We start from the raw sequence: 19,154 nt of genomic DNA, 5'->3' as shown, positions 1-19,154 counted from the left end.
CTGCATCGGCAGGCGGACTCTCAACCACTGCGCCACCAGGGAAGCCTTGAAATTTTTGTAATAATATTTGGGGAAAAGTTTTTAAAATACTTCAAAAAAGTTATAATTTTTGGAACTGACTGATGAGTACATGGGGGCTCTTTATACCATTCTCTTTACATCTGCATATATTTGGATATTTCCACAATGAAATTTAAAAACTTTAAAAACAAGTTAACAGGCTAAAGAATAAAAAGTAGAATGGGTATATTAATTTCAGACAAAGCAGATTTCAGAGTGAGGTAAGTTATCAGGGAAAACAAAGGGCATTATATAATGATAAAGACATCAGTACTCCAAAGATGACATAACAACCCTTAATGTGTATGTACCTAACAACACAGCATCAAAATATGAGGTAAATTCATTATTTAAATTTACAATTCTTTGACCCAAAATGTGGTTGAATACTTATTCATACCGTTTCATTTTTAAATTTTTATTTATGTCTGTATGTCCAATTTTTATTTTTATTGTGACATATATCAAAAGTATGTGTATGTATAATTTAAATCATTATCATAATAATACAGTAAACACTAATTTATAATTTTTTAGCTTATGAAAAAATATGAGGTAAAAACTGATAGAACTGCAAAAAGAAATAGATTTGAATCTATTATTATAGTTGGACACTTTAACACCCATCTATCAGAAATGGACAGATCCAACAGCCGTAAAATCAGTAAGGACATAGCTGAACTAAACTGAACTACAAATCAACTGAATATAATTGATATTTACAGACTACTTTATCCAACAACAGCATATTACACATTCTTCTCAAGCTCATGTGGAACGTCCGCCAAGATAGACCACGTTCTGGATCATAAAACACACCTTAACAAACTTAAAAGAATAGAAATCATACAGTGAATGTCTGCTCTCAGATCACAATGGAATTAAACTAGAAATCAATAACAGCAAGATAGCTGGAAAATTACTTAAAATATCTGGAGATTAAACAATACAATTCTAAACACATGGGTCAAAGAAGAAATCTGAAGAGAAATTTTAAAAATATTTTGAAATATTTTTAAAATGAAAATACACTTATCAAATGAAATACAACTTATCAAAATTTGTAGGATGCATCAAAAACAGTGCTTAAAGAAAAATTAATAGCACTGAATGTTTTAGAGTTGAATTTGAATTCAATATTAGAGTTGAAAATTGAATATTAGAAAAGATCTAAAATCAATAATCTAAGCTTCCACCTTAGGAAACTAGAATATGAAGAGCAAATTAAACCCAAAGCAAGCAGAAGAAAAGAAATAATAAGAACTAGAGAAAAAAAAAAATCAATGAAATCGAAAATAAGAAATCAATAGAGAAAATCAACAAAACCAAAAGCTGGTTCTTTGAAAAGATAAATAAAATCGATAAGCCTCTAGCCAGGTTAAGAAAACAAGGGAGAAGACACAATCACCAAAATCAGAAATGAAAGAGGTGTCATCAGTACAGATCACACAGACATTAGAATAAAGAAATACTACGAACAACTTTATGCCTGCAAATTTGATAACCTAGATGAAATGTACCAATTCCTGGAAAGCCATAATCTCCCAAAACTCACACAAGAAGAAATAATCTAAATAGGTTTATTATTAAAGAAATTAAATCAATAATTAATTATCTTTCCAAACAGAAAACACCAGGCCCAGATGGGTTCACTGGTGAATTCTACAGAACACATAAGAACAAAATTATACCTATTTTCTATAATCTCTTCCAGAATACAGAAGCAGAAGGAATATTTCTTAACTCATTATGTGAAGCCAGCATTATCTTAATAACAAAAATAGACCTTGTAAGAAAATTACAAACCAATTTCTCTCATTAATACAGATTTAAAAATCCTCAACAAAATACTAGCAAATGGAATCCAACAATGTAAACAGAATTATACATCATAACCAAATGGGATTTATTCCAGGTATCAAGGCTGGTTTGTCATTTGAAAATTATTAACATAATCCATCATATCAACATGCTAAAGAAAAAAAACACTTGATCATATCAATAGATGCAGAAAAAAGCATTTGACAAAATCCAACACCCATTCCCAATAAAAACTCTCAGGAAACTGGAAATAGAAGGGAATTTCCTTAATGTGATAAAGAACATGTGCAAAAAACCTACAGCTAACACCAATCTTAATGATAAGAAGCTCAAAGCTTTCCTGCTAAGATCAGGAACAATGCAAGGATGCCCCTCTCGCTACTGCTTTTCAACGTCACACTGGAAGTCCCAGCTAATGTGATAAGACAGCAAAAAGGAAATAAAAGGAATACAGATTGGGAAGGAAGAAATAAAACTGTCTTTGTTCACAGATGACAAGATCGTCTATGTAGAAAATCCTAAAGAATCAACAAAAAACTCCTGGAACTAATAAGCAGTGATAATAAGGTTTCAGGATACAAGGTTAATAAACAAAAGTCAGTCACTTTCCTATATACCAGTAATGAACAAGTGGAATTTGAAATTACATTACCATTTAATACATTACCATTTACAATAGCACACCCCCCCCCAAAATGAAATACTCAGGTATAAATCTAACAAAATATGTACAAGATCTATATGAGGAAAACTACAAAATTCTGATGAAAAAAATGTCAAAAAAGTACTAGAGAGATATTACATATTCATAGATAGGAAGAGTCAATATCACCAAGATACCAGTTCCTCCCACCTTGATTTACAGATTCAATGCAATCCCAATCAAAATCCCAGCAACTTATTTTGTAGATATCAACAAACTGATTCTAAAGTTTATATGGAGAGGCATAAGACCCAGAATGGCCAATACAATATGGAAATAGAAGAACAAAGCTGAAGAATGGACACTATCTGACTTCAAGAATGATTACAAAGTCACAGTAATCAAGACAGTGTGGTATTGGGGAAAGAACAAATAGATTAATGGAACAGAATAGAGAGCCTAGAAATGGACCCACATAAATACAACCAAACGATCTTTGACAAAGGAGTAAAGGCAATAAAATGTAGCAAAGTTAGTCTTCAAGAAATGGTGCTGGAACAACTGGATAGCTACATGTAAAAAAAAAAAAAAAATCAATCTACACACAGACCTTACACCCTTAACAAAAATTAACTCAAAATGAATCACAGACCTAAATGAAAAACACAAAACTATGAGACTCCTAGAAGATAACACAGGAGAAAACCTAGATGACCTTGTGCATGGCAATGAATTGTTGGGTACCTAACCAAAAGCATGACCCATGAAAGAAATAATTAGTAAGCTAGACTTCATTAAAATGAAGAATTTCTGGTCTGCTAAAGACAAAGACAATGTCATTAGAATGAGATGAACAGACTACGAGAAAATATTGGTAAAAGACACGTCTGATAAAGGACTGCTATCCAAAATTATAAAAGAAACTCTTAAAAATCCACAGTAAGAAAAAACCCTCAACAATAAGAAAATGAACCAAATTAAAAAATAGGTGAGAAACCTTACTAGACACCTCACCAAAGAAGATACAGAGATGGCAAGCAAGCATAAGATGTTCAACATCATCTGTCATTAGGGGAGTGCAAGTTAATATGACAAGATATCACTACACACCTGTTAGAATGACTCCCACACCAAAAAAAAAAAAAAAGAGAGACAATATCATATGCTGGGGAGGATGATGTAGAGCAACCAGAATTCTCATTCCTTGCTGGTAGAAATGCTACCTTGGAAGACAGTTTGGCAGTTGCATACAAACTAAACATACTCATACCATATGATCCAGTAATCACCCTTGGTATTTACCCAAATGAACTGAAAACTTATGTCCACACAAAAACTTACATACAGATGTTTATATGTAGCAGCTTTATTCATAACTGCCACAACTTGGAAGTGGCTAAGATGCCCTTTGGTAGGTGAGTGGATAAACTGTGGTACATCCAGACAAAGGAATTATTATTCAGTGCTAAAAAGAAATGAGCTATCAAGCTGTGAAAAGACATGGAGGAAACTTAAATGCATATTACTAAGTGAAAGAAGCCAATCTAAAAAGGCCACATACTGTATGATTCCAACTGTATAACATCTGGAAGAGGCAAAACTATGGAGACAGCAAAAAGATTAGTAGTTGCCAGTGGTTAGGAAGGAGGGAGGGAGAGATGAATAGGCAGAGCACAGAGAATTTTTAGGGCAGTTGAAACTATTCTGTAACATACTGCAATGGTAATACACATCATTATCTATTTGTCAAAATCCACAGAATGTACAATACCAAGAGTGAAATCTAAAGTAAACTATGAGGACTTCCCTGGTGGTCCAGTGGGCAAGACTCCACACTCCCAATGCAGAGGGCCTGGGTTAGATCCCTGGTCGGGGAACTAGATCCACATGCATGCCGCAACTAAGAGTCCACATGCTACAACTAAGAAGTCCACATGCCGTAACCAAGAGTCTGAAGGCTGCAATGGAGATCCTGCATGCCGCAACAAAGACCCCCCAGCGCTACATACATGCATGCATGCATGCATGAATGAATGAATAAATAAATATATTTTTAAAAAGAGCAGTGGTGAAACCAGCAATAATCATTTTACAAATAAATAAATAAAAATAAACTACGGATTTTGGGTGACGATGTGTCAGTGTAGGTTTATCAACTGTAACAAATGCATCACTCTGGTACTGGATGTTGATAGTTGGTTGGGGGTCATGCACGTTGGGAACAGGGAGTATATTGGAACTATCTGTACTTTCCGCTCAATTTGGGGGTGAACCTAAAGCTGCTCCAAAAATAAAGTTTATTAGTTAAATAAAATACATATGAAAGAAAAAATACTAATTTTCTAACTTTTCAAGTATTAATAGCTATTGCCTTTAGAAGCCTGGAGAAAAAAGGGCAGTAACAATTTTTACAAAGAAGAAAACCATATATTCACAATTTTTGAAGTTAAAAAAGGCTCCCTTAAAACTGCTTAAGTGAATTAATCCCTGCCATGTTTTGTCAGTGGGCACTTATGACTCTAATGGGGGGCTTCCCTGGTGGCGCAGTGGTTGGGAGTCTGCCTGCCGATGCAGGGGACACAGGTTCGTGCCCTGGTCCGGGAAGATCCCACATGCCGCAGAGCGGCTGGGCCCGTGAGTCATGGCCGCTGAGCCTGCGCGTCCGGAGCCTGTGCTCTGCAACGTGAGAGGCCACAACAGTGAGAGGCCCACGTACTGCAAAAAATAATAATGACTCTAATGGGAATGATGACCATGTAAACTTCTAGAAAGTGTGTAATTTCAGTGGCAGGTATCTCTTGAACATGACCTCTCTATATATTTCAAAGGTTAATATGGACTTCCCTGGTGGTCCAGTGGCTAAACTGCGCTCCCAATGCAGGGGGCCTGGGTTCAATCCCTGGTCAGGAAACTAGATCCCACATGCCACAACTAAGACCCAGCACAGCCAAATAAATAAATATTTTTTAAAAAAATAATAAAGGTTGGGCTTCCCTGGTGGCACAGTGGTTGAGAGTCCACCTGCCGATGCAGGGGACACGGGTTCGTGTCCCAGTCCGGGAAGATCCCACATGCCACGGAGCGGCTGGGCCCGTGAGCCATGGCCGCAAAGAATCAACAAAAAACTCCTGGAACTAATAAGCAGTGATAATAAGGTTTCAGGATACAAGGTTAATAAACAAAAGTCAGTCACTTTCCTATATACCAGTAATGAACAAGTGGAATTTGAAATTACATTACCATTTAATACATTACCATTTACAATAGCACACCCCCCCCCAAAATGAAATACTCAGGTATAAATCTAACAAAATATGTACAAGATCTATATGAGGAAAACTACAAAATTCTGATGAAAAAAATGTCAAAAAAGTACTAGAGAGATATTACATATTCATAGATAGGAAGAGTCAATATCACCAAGATACCAGTTCCTCCCACCTTGATTTACAGATTCAATGCAATCCCAATCAAAATCCCAGCAACTTATTTTGTAGATATCAACAAACTGATTCTAAAGTTTATATGGAGAGGCATAAGACCCAGAATGGCCAATACAATATGGAAATAGAAGAACAAAGCTGAAGAATGGACACTATCTGACTTCAAGAATGATTACAAAGTCACAGTAATCAAGACAGTGTGGTATTGGGGAAAGAACAAATAGATTAATGGAACAGAATAGAGAGCCTAGAAATGGACCCACATAAATACAACCAAACGATCTTTGACAAAGGAGTAAAGGCAATAAAATGTAGCAAAGTTAGTCTTCAAGAAATGGTGCTGGAACAACTGGAGATAGCTACATGTAAAAAAAAAAAAAAATCAATCTACACACAGACCTTACACCCTTAACAAAAATTAACTCAAAATGAATCACAGACCTAAATGAAAAACACAAAACTATGAGACTCCTAGAAGATAACACAGGAGAAAACCTAGATGACCTTGTGCATGGCAATGAATTGTTGGGTACCTAACCAAAAGCATGACCCATGAAAGAAATAATTAGTAAGCTAGACTTCATTAAAATGAAGAATTTCTGGTCTGCTAAAGACAAAGACAATGTCATTAGAATGAGATGAACAGACTACGAGAAAATATTGGTAAAAGACACGTCTGATAAAGGACTGCTATCCAAAATTATAAAAGAAACTCTTAAAAATCCACAGTAAGAAAAAACCCTCAACAATAAGAAAATGAACCAAATTAAAAAATAGGTGAGAAACCTTACTAGACACCTCACCAAAGAAGATACAGAGATGGCAAGCAAGCATAAGATGTTCAACATCATCTGTCATTAGGGGAGTGCAAGTTAATATGACAAGATATCACTACACACCTGTTAGAATGACTCCCACACCAAAAAAAAAAAAAAAAGAGAGAGACAATATCATATGCTGGGGAGGATGATGTAGAGCAACCAGAATTCTCATTCCTTGCTGGTAGAAATGCTACCTTGGAAGACAGTTTGGCAGTTGCATACAAACTAAACATACTCATACCATATGATCCAGTAATCACCCTTGGTATTTACCCAAATGAACTGAAAACTTATGTCCACACAAAAACTTACATACAGATGTTTATATGTAGCAGCTTTATTCATAACTGCCACAACTTGGAAGTGGCTAAGATGCCCTTTGGTAGGTGAGTGGATAAACTGTGGTACATCCAGACAAAGGAATTATTATTCAGTGCTAAAAAGAAATGAGCTATCAAGCTGTGAAAAGACATGGAGGAAACTTAAATGCATATTACTAAGTGAAAGAAGCCAATCTAAAAAGGCCACATACTGTATGATTCCAACTGTATAACATCTGGAAGAGGCAAAACTATGGAGACAGCAAAAAGATTAGTAGTTGCCAGTGGTTAGGAAGGAGGGAGGGAGAGATGAATAGGCAGAGCACAGAGAATTTTTAGGGCAGTTGAAACTATTCTGTAACATACTGCAATGGTAATACACATCATTATCTATTTGTCAAAATCCACAGAATGTACAATACCAAGAGTGAAATCTAAAGTAAACTATGAGGACTTCCCTGGTGGTCCAGTGGGCAAGACTCCACACTCCCAATGCAGAGGGCCTGGGTTAGATCCCTGGTCGGGGAACTAGATCCACATGCATGCCGCAACTAAGAGTCCACATGCTACAACTAAGAAGTCCACATGCCGTAACCAAGAGTCTGAAGGCTGCAATGGAGATCCTGCATGCCGCAACAAAGACCCCCCAGCGCTACATACATGCATGCATGCATGCATGAATGAATGAATAAATAAATATATTTTTAAAAAGAGCAGTGGTGAAACCAGCAATAATCATTTTACAAATAAATAAATAAAAATAAACTACGGATTTTGGGTGACGATGTGTCAGTGTAGGTTTATCAACTGTAACAAATGCATCACTCTGGTACTGGATGTTGATAGTTGGTTGGGGGTCATGCACGTTGGGAACAGGGAGTATATTGGAACTATCTGTACTTTCCGCTCAATTTGGGGGTGAACCTAAAGCTGCTCCAAAAATAAAGTTTATTAGTTAAATAAAATACATATGAAAGAAAAAATACTAATTTTCTAACTTTTCAAGTATTAATAGCTATTGCCTTTAGAAGCCTGGAGAAAAAAGGGCAGTAACAATTTTTACAAAGAAGAAAACCATATATTCACAATTTTTGAAGTTAAAAAAGGCTCCCTTAAAACTGCTTAAGTGAATTAATCCCTGCCATGTTTTGTCAGTGGGCACTTATGACTCTAATGGGGGGCTTCCCTGGTGGCGCAGTGGTTGGGAGTCTGCCTGCCGATGCAGGGGACACAGGTTCGTGCCCTGGTCCGGGAAGATCCCACATGCCGCAGAGCGGCTGGGCCCGTGAGTCATGGCCGCTGAGCCTGCGCGTCCGGAGCCTGTGCTCTGCAACGTGAGAGGCCACAACAGTGAGAGGCCCACGTACTGCAAAAAATAATAATGACTCTAATGGGAATGATGACCATGTAAACTTCTAGAAAGTGTGTAATTTCAGTGGCAGGTATCTCTTGAACATGACCTCTCTATATATTTCAAAGGTTAATATGGACTTCCCTGGTGGTCCAGTGGCTAAACTGCGCTCCCAATGCAGGGGGCCTGGGTTCAATCCCTGGTCAGGAAACTAGATCCCACATGCCACAACTAAGACCCAGCACAGCCAAATAAATAAATATTTTTTAAAAAAATAATAAAGGTTGGGCTTCCCTGGTGGCACAGTGGTTGAGAGTCCACCTGCCGATGCAGGGGACACGGGTTCGTGTCCCAGTCCGGGAAGATCCCACATGCCACGGAGCGGCTGGGCCCGTGAGCCATGGCCGCTGAGCCTGCGCGCCCGGAGCCTGTGCTCCGTAACGGGAGAAGCCACAACAGTAAGAGGCCCGCGTACCGCAAAAAAAAAAACAAAACAAAAAAAATAATAAAGGTTAATAGACCTGCTTGGAGAGGCCTAATGGTAATTACAAATGGTAAGTCAGACCAAAACACTGGCCACCAATGGCCTGCCTCTGAACCATATCCCTTGAGAGTGCTGATACCTGCCTAGGTTCAGCCGTCTGTGACCTGGAATTCAGCTCTGGCTTCTTCCTGTGATACATACAGTCTGACCCCACGTGGGCTCAGCCCATAGCCAAGAACCTTTTTGCCCTATCACCTTCTGCCCAGTAACCATGTGGCTCTGGATCAGTGGATATTCCAAATCTCAACAGCCCTAGGTCCCTCAAAGTTATAATCAGCTCCTGAAGATTTTGATGCCCTGAATTTTTTTTTTTTTTGCGGTACGTGGGCCTCTCTCTGTTGTGGCCTCTTCCTTTGCGGAGCACAGGCTCCGGACGCGCAGGCTCAGCGGCCATGGCTCACGGGCCCAGCCGCTCCGCGGATGCCCTGAATTTTTAAATGATGTTGGAGTCACCATAACACAACTCTGAACTGAATCTCTTTTTAAAGTTAAAATGCTCAAGAATGATTTGATACTTTAAAGGGAAAAAAAGTCTGTCCTAAGGGGTATAATCACCACCACCATTCTCTGAACAATGGCAATGCCCTTGAGAGGCACTGGAAGTGAGTTAGTGAAGATAGCAAATAGGTAATACAAAGAGACAGCCTTGGAGCCACACCAAAACAAAAACAAAAACAAAATCCATACACACCAAAAACAAAACAAAACAAAACAAAACCCCACAAAAAACCTGAGTTAGATTACTGGCTCTGTCTTAGGAATCTTGAAGAAGCTACTTAACCTCTCTGTACCTCAGTTTTCCTCATTGGTATAAAGGGGGATGTTATAACAATTCAAAGTAACAGTTTTGCAAAGTCCCATCTTTACCCTTGATGTGATCCATGGGAAGACAAAATGGGGGAGAAAAAGTAGGTCTTATCATGTATCTAAAGAGATTATCCAGGGGCTTCCCTGGTGGCGCAGTGGTTGAGAGTCCGCCTGCCGATGCAAGGGACGCGGGTGATGCAAGGGACGCGGGTTCGTGCCCCGGTCCGGGAGGATCCCACATGTCGCGGAGCAGCTGGGCCCGTGAGCCATGGCCGCTGAGCCTGCGCGTCCGGAGCCTGTGCTCCGCAATGGGAGAGGCCACAACAGTGAGAGGCCGGCGTACCGCAAAAAAAAAAAAAAAAAAAAAGAAAAAAAAAAAGAAATTATCCAAAATCCCTGCTTTAATTATATAATCAAATGACTAACATTGGACCAGTCTCTTCACAAAAAAATGAGCATTTTCTTGGCAGCCACAGGAGTAATGTTTTATGACCCATGCCTTCGACCCAATCCTACCCACGTGATTTTACCCTTTTCCTTAGCAGACACTAGGGCACCTGACTATTTCTGCCTACCCAAGAAACAAGGAGGTCCAGAAGCTCTGGAGAGCCAACCCAGTTCAAGCCCCCAAGAGAAAAAAACCCATGTCCAAGTCATGGAAGAAGAAAAAAAGGAAAAACAACAACAAAACCCATGTCCAAGTCATGGCAGAAGAAAAAAAGGAAAAACAACAACAAAAACAAAACCCAGTGGGTTAATAAAGGAAACTAGCAGAAGATTAAACTCCTGTTTTTCACTGAAAAGCAACTGCATAAAGACTAAAAACATGAATCTGTACCGATTAAAAAAGTGTTGGAGGTGGGACTTCCCTCGTGGTACAGTGGCTGAGAATCCGCCTGCCAATGCAGGAGACACGGGTTCGATCCCTGCCCCGGGAGGATCCCACATGCCGCGGAGGCACTAAGCCCGTGTGCCACGGCTACTAAGCCTGTGCTCTAGAGCCCGTGAGCCACAACTACTGAGGCCGCGTGCTGCAATCACTGAAGCCCACACACCTAGAGCCTGTGCTCTGCAACAAGAGAAGCCACTGCAATGAGAAGCCTGCGCACTGCCACGAAGAGGAGCCCCCACTCACCGCAACTAGAGAAAGCCCACACACAGCAACGAAGACCCAATGTGGCCAAAAAAAAACCCCAAAAAGTGTTGGAGGTATCCTAGACAAACCCCACACTACACAGGAATAAGAAAGCAGCTCTATTTCCACAGTGTTGGGTTTTCAAAGGCTTCCATCCTATGACATAACCCTTTATTCTTAAAGCCTAGGAATGTCCCCTTCCACACAGTCTCATCAACTTAGAGCTCCAATTCAGCTCTGAGGTGAAGGTATGATTTTTAAAGGTAGGTATAGTGTAGCTTCTGTCCCAACCTCAACCACTACTTGACTTTGTGATTGTTTAAGAATCATTTCTTCTCTCTGAGCCTCAATGTTTTTTTGCTGTAAACTAAGGATAATACACAAAATAGTTTTTTGGGGCACTGTAACTGTTCTGTGTCCTGATTGTTCTGTATCCTAATTTTAAGAAATAAAAATAATAAATGAAAACAATAGGGATAATAACTTTCCCCTCACAGAACTGTCGTGAGAATTAAACTAAAACCTATGTCAAAAGGGCCTAGAGGGCTTCCCTGGTGGCGCAGTGGTTAAGAGTCTGCCTGCCAATGCAGGGTACATGGGTTTGAGCCCTGGTCCAGGAAGATCCCGCATGTCGCGGAGCAACTAAGCCCGTGCGCCACAACTACTGAGCCTGTGCTCTAGAGCCCGAGCACCACAAGTACTGAAGCCCATGTGCCACAACTACTGAAGCCCACACGCCTATAGCCCATGCTCCACAACAAGAGAAGCCACCACAATGAGAGGCCTGCGCACTGCAACGAACAGTGGCCCCTGCTGCTGCAACTGAAGAAAAGCCTGCATGCAGCAACAAAGACCCAACACAGCCAAAAAATAAATTAAATTAAATTAGATTAAAAGGGGGGCGGGGAGAGCAGCAGTCCCCAACCGTTTTGGCACCAGGGACCGGTATCCTGGAAGACAATTTTTCCACAGACCAGGGTGGGGGTTGGGGGGTGGAAATGGTTCAGGCGGTAATGTGACCCATGGGGAGTGATGGGCAGCGGCAGATGAAGCTTTGCTTGCTCACCCTCCACTCACCTCCTGCTGTGTGGCCTGGCTCCTAACAGGCCGTGGACCGAGGGTTAGGGACCCCTGGCCTAGAGTACAGTGCATGGCTGGCTCATAGTAAACAACAGGCATTAATTCCCTGCCCTTTCCCTTTGATATAGCCTTATCCTCCAGCGGGAGAGGAGGACCTGATTTCTCCTTTCAGCAAAATTAACTCAACCAGTACCGTAACCAGGTCAGAAAACGGCAGGGCTGGACTCAGACGCTAGATATATTTCCTCTCTTGTATCTGAGCACTGACTCCAAGTTACACTGCAACAGCTCACTTTTGAGAGGCCACATTCTCACTCTCATAAGCTCGGTATCATACAGCTATTATTTTAAGAAGCCAAGATTAGCTCAGGTGTAGGCTGAGTAACGAGATACAAGTGCTTTGGGAATGTGCTGGTTCCCAGTACAACTAATGAGTAATATCAACCGCATTCTGTCCAAGATATGGAAGACAACGCCAAGTGGCCAACAGCTCTTTGAAAAAGGCAGAGGACGTGATTAGAGGAAGAATATTTCTGTCCCATCCTACAGCCTCTGCTTTGAAAATTTACATTGTATATAATCATTATTAAAGGTCATTTTTTTTTTTTTTTTTTTTTTTTTGGTGGTACGTGGGCCTCTCACTGTTGCGGCTCCTCCCGTTGTGGAGCACAGGCTCCAGATGCGCAGGCTCAGTGGCCATGGCTCACAGGCCTAGCCGCTCCGCAGCATGTGGGATCTTCCCAGACTGGGACACGAACCCGTGTCCCCTGCATTGGCAGGCGGACTCTCAACCACTGCACCACCAGGGAAGCCCTAAAGGTCATTTTTGGTGTTTCATTTTTGTTCAGTTTCACTGAAGGTTATAATCACTAGAAAAGCTATACAATGTGGTAACAAGGAAGGGCTTTGGAATCATTAGCAATGGTTTAAGTCCCAGCTCTGCTACTTCCTTGCTATGTGACAAATGACAAGTCATAACCTCTCCGAGCCTCAGATTTCTCCCCTATAATGTTTTTTCAAAGTTCAGATTGTCCCTTCAGTGGGTTTTAAAAATCAATTTAGTGGCTTGTAAATAATAATTTTTAAGTATAAAAAAAAATCAGATGACTACATGTAATAAGGACAAGTACTATACCATGAAAGTATGGTTTCAGATATAGATATTAATACATATATATACAAATACGTGTATAATGGATTACAATATAAATTACCTTTCTTACAGAGGATAATGGTCAAAACAATTTGAAGGCAACCGACCTATAAAATGAAACTATCAGGTGTGTAATGTTTGGTATTTTTCACAGTATTTGAAAAAATCTAATAATATGGGATAAATGTTAGCAATTAACCCTACTAGAGTCAGAATACCTGAATACAGCCTTATTTAAGAATACTGGGAAGGGGGTACTTTCCTGGTGGTCCAGTGGTAAAGAATCCGCCTTACAATTCAGGGGGCGTGGGTTTGATCCCTGGTCAGGGAACTAAGATTCCCACATGCTGCAGGGCAACTAAGCCTGCAGGCCGCAACTACTGAGCTCATGCGCCTTAACTAGACAGCCTGCATGCCGCAAACTACAGAGCCCACGCACCCTGGAGCCTGCGCGCCACAACTAGAGAAGAGAAAACCTGCACACCACAACTAGACAGAAGCCCGCGCACCACAAAGAAGAGCCTGCACACTGCAACAGAAGATCTTGCATGCCTCAACAAAGATCCCGCATGCCGCAACTAAGACTTGACGCAGCCATACATACATACATAAATAATCTTAAAAAAAAAAAAAAAAAGAATACTGGCAAACGGACTTCCCTGGTGGTCCAGTGGTAAAGAATCCGCCTTCCAACACAGGGGACGCGGGTTCGATCCCTGGTTGGGGAACTAAGATCCCACATGCCACGGGGCAGCTAAGCCCACGTGCCACAACTACTGAGCCGGCACGCCTCAACTAGATAGAGAAAATAGAAGGAAGCCCGCACGCCACAGTGAAGAGCCCACGCACCTCAACAAATATCCTGCATGCCGCAACTAAGACCCGACACAGCCAAAAAATAAAAAGAATACTAGGAAAGTTCCTCTTTACTTGTCAATTTCAGATTCCCATCAGTATGCCCTTAAGTATATCATATAAATGAAACAGCCATCATCAACTGCCAAGAACACGTTCTTCAAAGTTACTGACACAGAAAGATCAGGTCTAACAAAGAACTGAATTTTAGCCTAAATTAATACAGAAAACCAGCATACAAAACCCTATCCACACAACAGTGATGTTGTGAAAACAACAAGACTCCTGTTGAATGAGCCCTCTTTGATGTGGAAAGAGCAATGAAACCAATGGTTGCCCCAGCATTCTTGTAAAAGAAGTATCATTCTGCTAGGACACCTAGAGCTGGCCACTAACATGTGAAAGCCTTGGCAGTCTCCAGCTTGGGAAGGACTCCAGTTAAAGGTACTGTCAGGGGAATTCACTGGCAGTCCAGTGGTTAGGACTCTGTGCTTCCACTGCAGGGAGCATGGGAACTAAGATCCCACATGCCTCCCAGAGCAGCCCTAAATAAATAAATTAATTAATTTAATTTTTTTTAAAAAAAGGTAGTGTCACGAGGACTCTTCTGCTTAAAACCTTCCAATCTCCTACCTTTGGGGAAAAATCCAAATTTCTTATCACAGCTCACAAGGCCCTACATGACAGGATCCCATCCTACCTCTCCAACATTATCTCCTACCTGCATTCACTCCACTTTAGCCATGCTACTCTTTCAGCTCCTCAAACACACCAAATTCAATCCTATCTTAGAGTTCTTATATCTCATTCTCATTGCTCAGATCACACTTCTTTCAGCTCTTTATCCTCTAGGATTCTTCTTGTCATCGTTTGGCTCTCAGCTTGTATATTTTACTTCCTCAGAGAAGCATTCCTGGGTATTTCCTCATTTAAGGAGTCCCTCATCCAAATCTACCCCCAAGGCATTGTCCATCATCACATTACCCTATTTTATTTTCCTCATAGCATGGTTTCCTGTTTTACTTTATATTAGTTTGTAAACTTATTTTTCTGTCTCCTCACTAGCATGCAAGATCCATAAGAATCTGTTCTGGTTTATTCTTGACTCACCCTAGCACCTAGAACAGTATCATTCATACATGTATGAGGAACATCAATGCACTCGTTCTAGTGCATTCATTTAACGGCACTTTCAAAATAACCTAAGAAAGAGAATTTACATACACAGGAATATCTGTGAACTGAGTTCAACAAGGGGTTGTTCAGCTAAAGATCTATAATGTGCAAAGCTTTCCTCTGAGTATCCACTCATGAACCATCTCTATCACAGGGCTATAGCTCCTGATGCCTAATGAAAGAATATCTGATTTGGAATCAATGCTTAGCCTTAATCTCCTGCTTCCAAACTCACTGATCATCACCTCACTATGGAGTTTGCATAATGGCTCTGAAGCCAAAAGAGACAAGGGTTCAAATCTCAGTTGTATCTTTTACATGCTGTGAGGTCCTGAACAAGTTATCTATTAAATGAAGATAGCGATACTTATCTCAGAGTTGTTTTGAAAGTTAAATAATGTATATAAAACATTTGTCACAGTGTCTTGCCTATAATAAAAATCCAATAAAATTAGCTATTATTCTATTATTATTCATTAATTCACATTTTTTTCCAACTAATTTTTATTGATGTCTACTTCCTAAACAAGAGGCACAGGCACAATTCAAAAGGAATTTACTACAGTCCCTGCCCAGGAAGAGCTCACAGTGTAATAGGAAAAGATAAACCCATAAAAAATAAAGAGAAGAATTATGTTTTAAGTCTCATCCAAGAAGGCTGAAAAGAATCTGCCCTTCTCTAGCAAATCTGATATTAGGGCCTAGTTAGTCTCTAAAGTTAAAAGGCATACCAAAACCCTTCCAACTGATAAAATGGAATAGCTTTTAAGATGGGTCAGAACAGCTCTGTAAAGAAGCCCTCACAAGATTACAAGAAGAATGGTCAAGAATGATTGTCTTAATAGCCAAAAGGTGGGAGCAACTAAGTGTCCATAGACAGATGAAAGGATAAACAAAATGCGGTCTATACGTACAATGGAATGGAATATTATTCAACCTTAAAAGGGAAGGAAATTCTGACACATGCTACAACATGAATGACCCTAGAGGACATTAAGCTAAGTGAAGTTAACCCAGTCACAAAAAGACAAGTACTGTATGATTCTACTTTTATGAGGTTATCTTGAATAGTCAAATTCATAGAGACAGAAAGAATGGTGGTTGCCAGGGGCTGGGGGAGGAAGGAATAAGAAGCTAATGTTAGGTACAGAGTTTCAATTTGGGGAAATAAAAATATTCTGGAGATAGGTGGTGGGGATGATTATACAACAATGTGAATGTACCTAATGCTACAGACTACAGACGTTAAAATGGTAAATTTTACTTTACGTATATTTTACCACAGCTTAAAGAAAAAAAGGAATGATTGTTCTGTAGTTTACAGAAAGAGAGGGTGTGCATCCCTTCTTTTCTGACTTTGATCATTGTTATATCCCATAACATATCAACCCAGCTTCTCCAGGTTAAGACAAGAGAAAAATTCCTGTGCAGTCCCCATATATAGGATACTGTGTAACATCTAAGAAATTACAAATACTTAAACATCCAAACCCAGAATTTACAGCAAAATAGACAGATGCTATACACTGACCATGGATTTATTTCCACAAGTGTAAGAGAGGCAGAAAATAAACCAAAGTATTTATATGTCTAAACACTAGTTTAGGATTATATAAGCTAATTCCTTTATTGCTTCAAATTTTTTAAAAATAGTGTTAATTTGCATTAAACAAAGCAACTTTCATATACTAAACAAAAATGTCACAACCGACAGTCCAAATAATGGCCTCATTTCCTAGTGGCTCAGAAAGACAGGAAATAATCCCAAGGACCCTAGTTCAGACAGACTAGAGAGAGTAGACTGTGGCTACCTTGCATAAAGGTTATGTCACAGTTCAATGGGATCCTATACTTTGGTAGCTTCCCCCCACCAGTCCCCTATGTGACTAAGGACTAGGATAAGAGTGACAGCTTCACAAAGGCAATAAGAGATAAAGCTTCTTCCTAGCACATTCAAAGACTCCAGAATCCAAAACTTAACTTCTCTGCTGTCCATCCATCCAATTTTCATTAAGAGCAATTTGTATCATCTAGGAAGCTTCAAAGTCAAATGCTACCTTTATTTTTACCTTATCAAACCCATAAAATCACGGCCAGGGTGTGGTCTGGACATGGGCCTTGGTTAAGATCACAAAAATTCTCAAATCAAATAATTGGGTTAAGATAGAGCAAAGTTCATCAACAATAAGATGACAGAATTCAGGCAAAGCTGGCTTCCTTCTTGCATTTCAGGAAGGCTAGCATTGTTCCTAATACTAGTACATAGGTGTAAGTAACCTCTGAGTGGGTAATGCCACCAAACAAAAGCAACACCTTCAAAGTCTCTCTCAGTGACTAGAGGCAGCCAGACACTCAAACTGCCAGTCCTGAATTACGGCCTCTGAATGGTGAGGGCTTCACATTTCACTGATCAGGGCACAGCCCAATCAGAAGACAAACCCCTGCACTGCCAGGGACCAGCAAATCCGCTTTCTTCCAGTGTGCACATGACTGAATGTGCTTCTGTCCATCATCTGGGTCATATATAGTTCAATGCGAGCTGAGCAGACAGGGCTGCAAGGAAATCTGGCGCGGTTCAATACCTCATCTAGTCTGGGTTCCAGTATCTAATTTTTTTTTTACTGACAAACTCATTTCTCTACCGGGACAGGATGCTGTGCTGGCTGGGAGTTCCATTTCTACAGCAAGAATCCTATCTGGAAACAGAGAAGTTGTCCTCTAAGCCACAGCAGCTCGCACTTTTTTGATTGTTGTTGCTGCTTTCTCCCATCACCCCCACCCCCTTTTGACAAAGATCCAACTGTAAAAAGTCTTACGTAACAGTTCAGGACTACTTCGGTTCTTTTACTGGGTAAGCACTTTCAATTTTTTTTTTTTTTTTTTAACTAAAAACCATTTTAACATTGAATCTGTTGAGAGGCTTGACTAAAATCTTTTAAGTAATTTGTGTGGTGAAATACTGTCAGTGGATTTTTTAGTCTCATTTCTGCACGTGCTCCTTTGTTCTCAGAACAGAAGCTTTTTATACACACCCCATAACGCAGCTGGAGAGAGTTATGAAGTCAGTTATTACAAGGAACACAAAGGTTGCTTTGCATTCTTTGCCTTTAGATAATTAATTTTGTGTTTGTTTTCTTAAAACGAAGTATTAAAGAAGAGAGAAAGTGAATAAACAAAAGAATAAACTTGGAGAATCTAGCAAAGTTTGAAGTTTTTACCACCTTTTTTCTATCTGTAGTTTTGTGTAGCCAAACACTTGTGCTGCCTGGGGCGGTGGGGGTAGAGGCAGGCGTAGACAGAGAGGAACTAAGCCAGACATGGACAAAGGCATGAGCCAAAACCAGACAGTCCTGGCCGTTCGATAGGCCAGCAGTGGGTGAGACAGGTCAGCCAGCTGCAGGGGCGGGAGGGGGGGAAAGGGGCATGGATGTGTGAGGTGCTCATGCGTGCGATCGTGACTAGATTCTGAAACTGCCAGCCATTTTCCCAGCTATGCTTTGTGCAATCTAAAGGAATGCATCTCCTTTGAAGCAGTCCTGCCAGAGCCCAGTGATAGCGAGGAGTATGGTAAATACCACAACATATGTAATCAGAAAATACTGGGATCTCGAGTGAGCAAGAGGGAATGCAGAGGGTGTGGAAATTTTTTAGTGATCTGGAATGTGTTGAGTGACAGGAAGTGCCCCAAGCTCTCCCCCCCTCAACTCTTCTCAGTCGCGCCTGCTTTTGTCTAACTCTTGTAATCTACACACTACTGCTTACAAAGCTGTCTGAGTTTAAGACAAAAAGAAACATAAAAGGCTCTCCCGTTCCACAGTACCTGCAATATGGAAGGAATGTAAAAAGCATGGCCCTTTAAGACTGTGGACACTTTTTCAGGTATACAGGAGAAAGATAATATAACAATTTTCCAAGTATAATGAGAATTATGAATTATAGTCAAGC

General features: G+C 40.2%; 1 protein-coding gene and 1 long non-coding RNA gene across 5 annotated transcripts in view; one reads left to right on the top strand and one right to left on the bottom strand.

Moving 5' to 3' along the window:
- NR6A1 (nuclear receptor subfamily 6 group A member 1) overlaps positions 1-19,154 on the bottom strand; it is a 212,163-nt gene that overhangs the window by 105,334 nt on the left and 87,675 nt on the right. The gene's annotated exons all lie outside the window — the stretch shown is intronic.
- LOC102995832 (uncharacterized) overlaps positions 16,821-19,154 on the top strand; it is a 42,109-nt gene continuing 39,775 nt past the window's right edge. For both annotated transcript variants that reach the window (XR_008618163.1, XR_003681119.1), the window contains exon 1: positions 16,821-18,060. This is a non-coding gene — a long non-coding RNA (uncharacterized lncRNA). The remainder of the gene's footprint in view (positions 18,061-19,154) is intronic.

This window comes from Physeter macrocephalus, chromosome 9, assembly GCF_002837175.3.
Source record: "Physeter macrocephalus isolate SW-GA chromosome 9, ASM283717v5, whole genome shotgun sequence".
Classification (NCBI taxonomy): Eukaryota; Metazoa; Chordata; class Mammalia; order Artiodactyla; family Physeteridae; genus Physeter; species Physeter macrocephalus.
The sequence above is the reverse complement of the archived record's forward strand: the minus strand, read 5'-3'. Positions and strand labels throughout refer to the sequence as shown.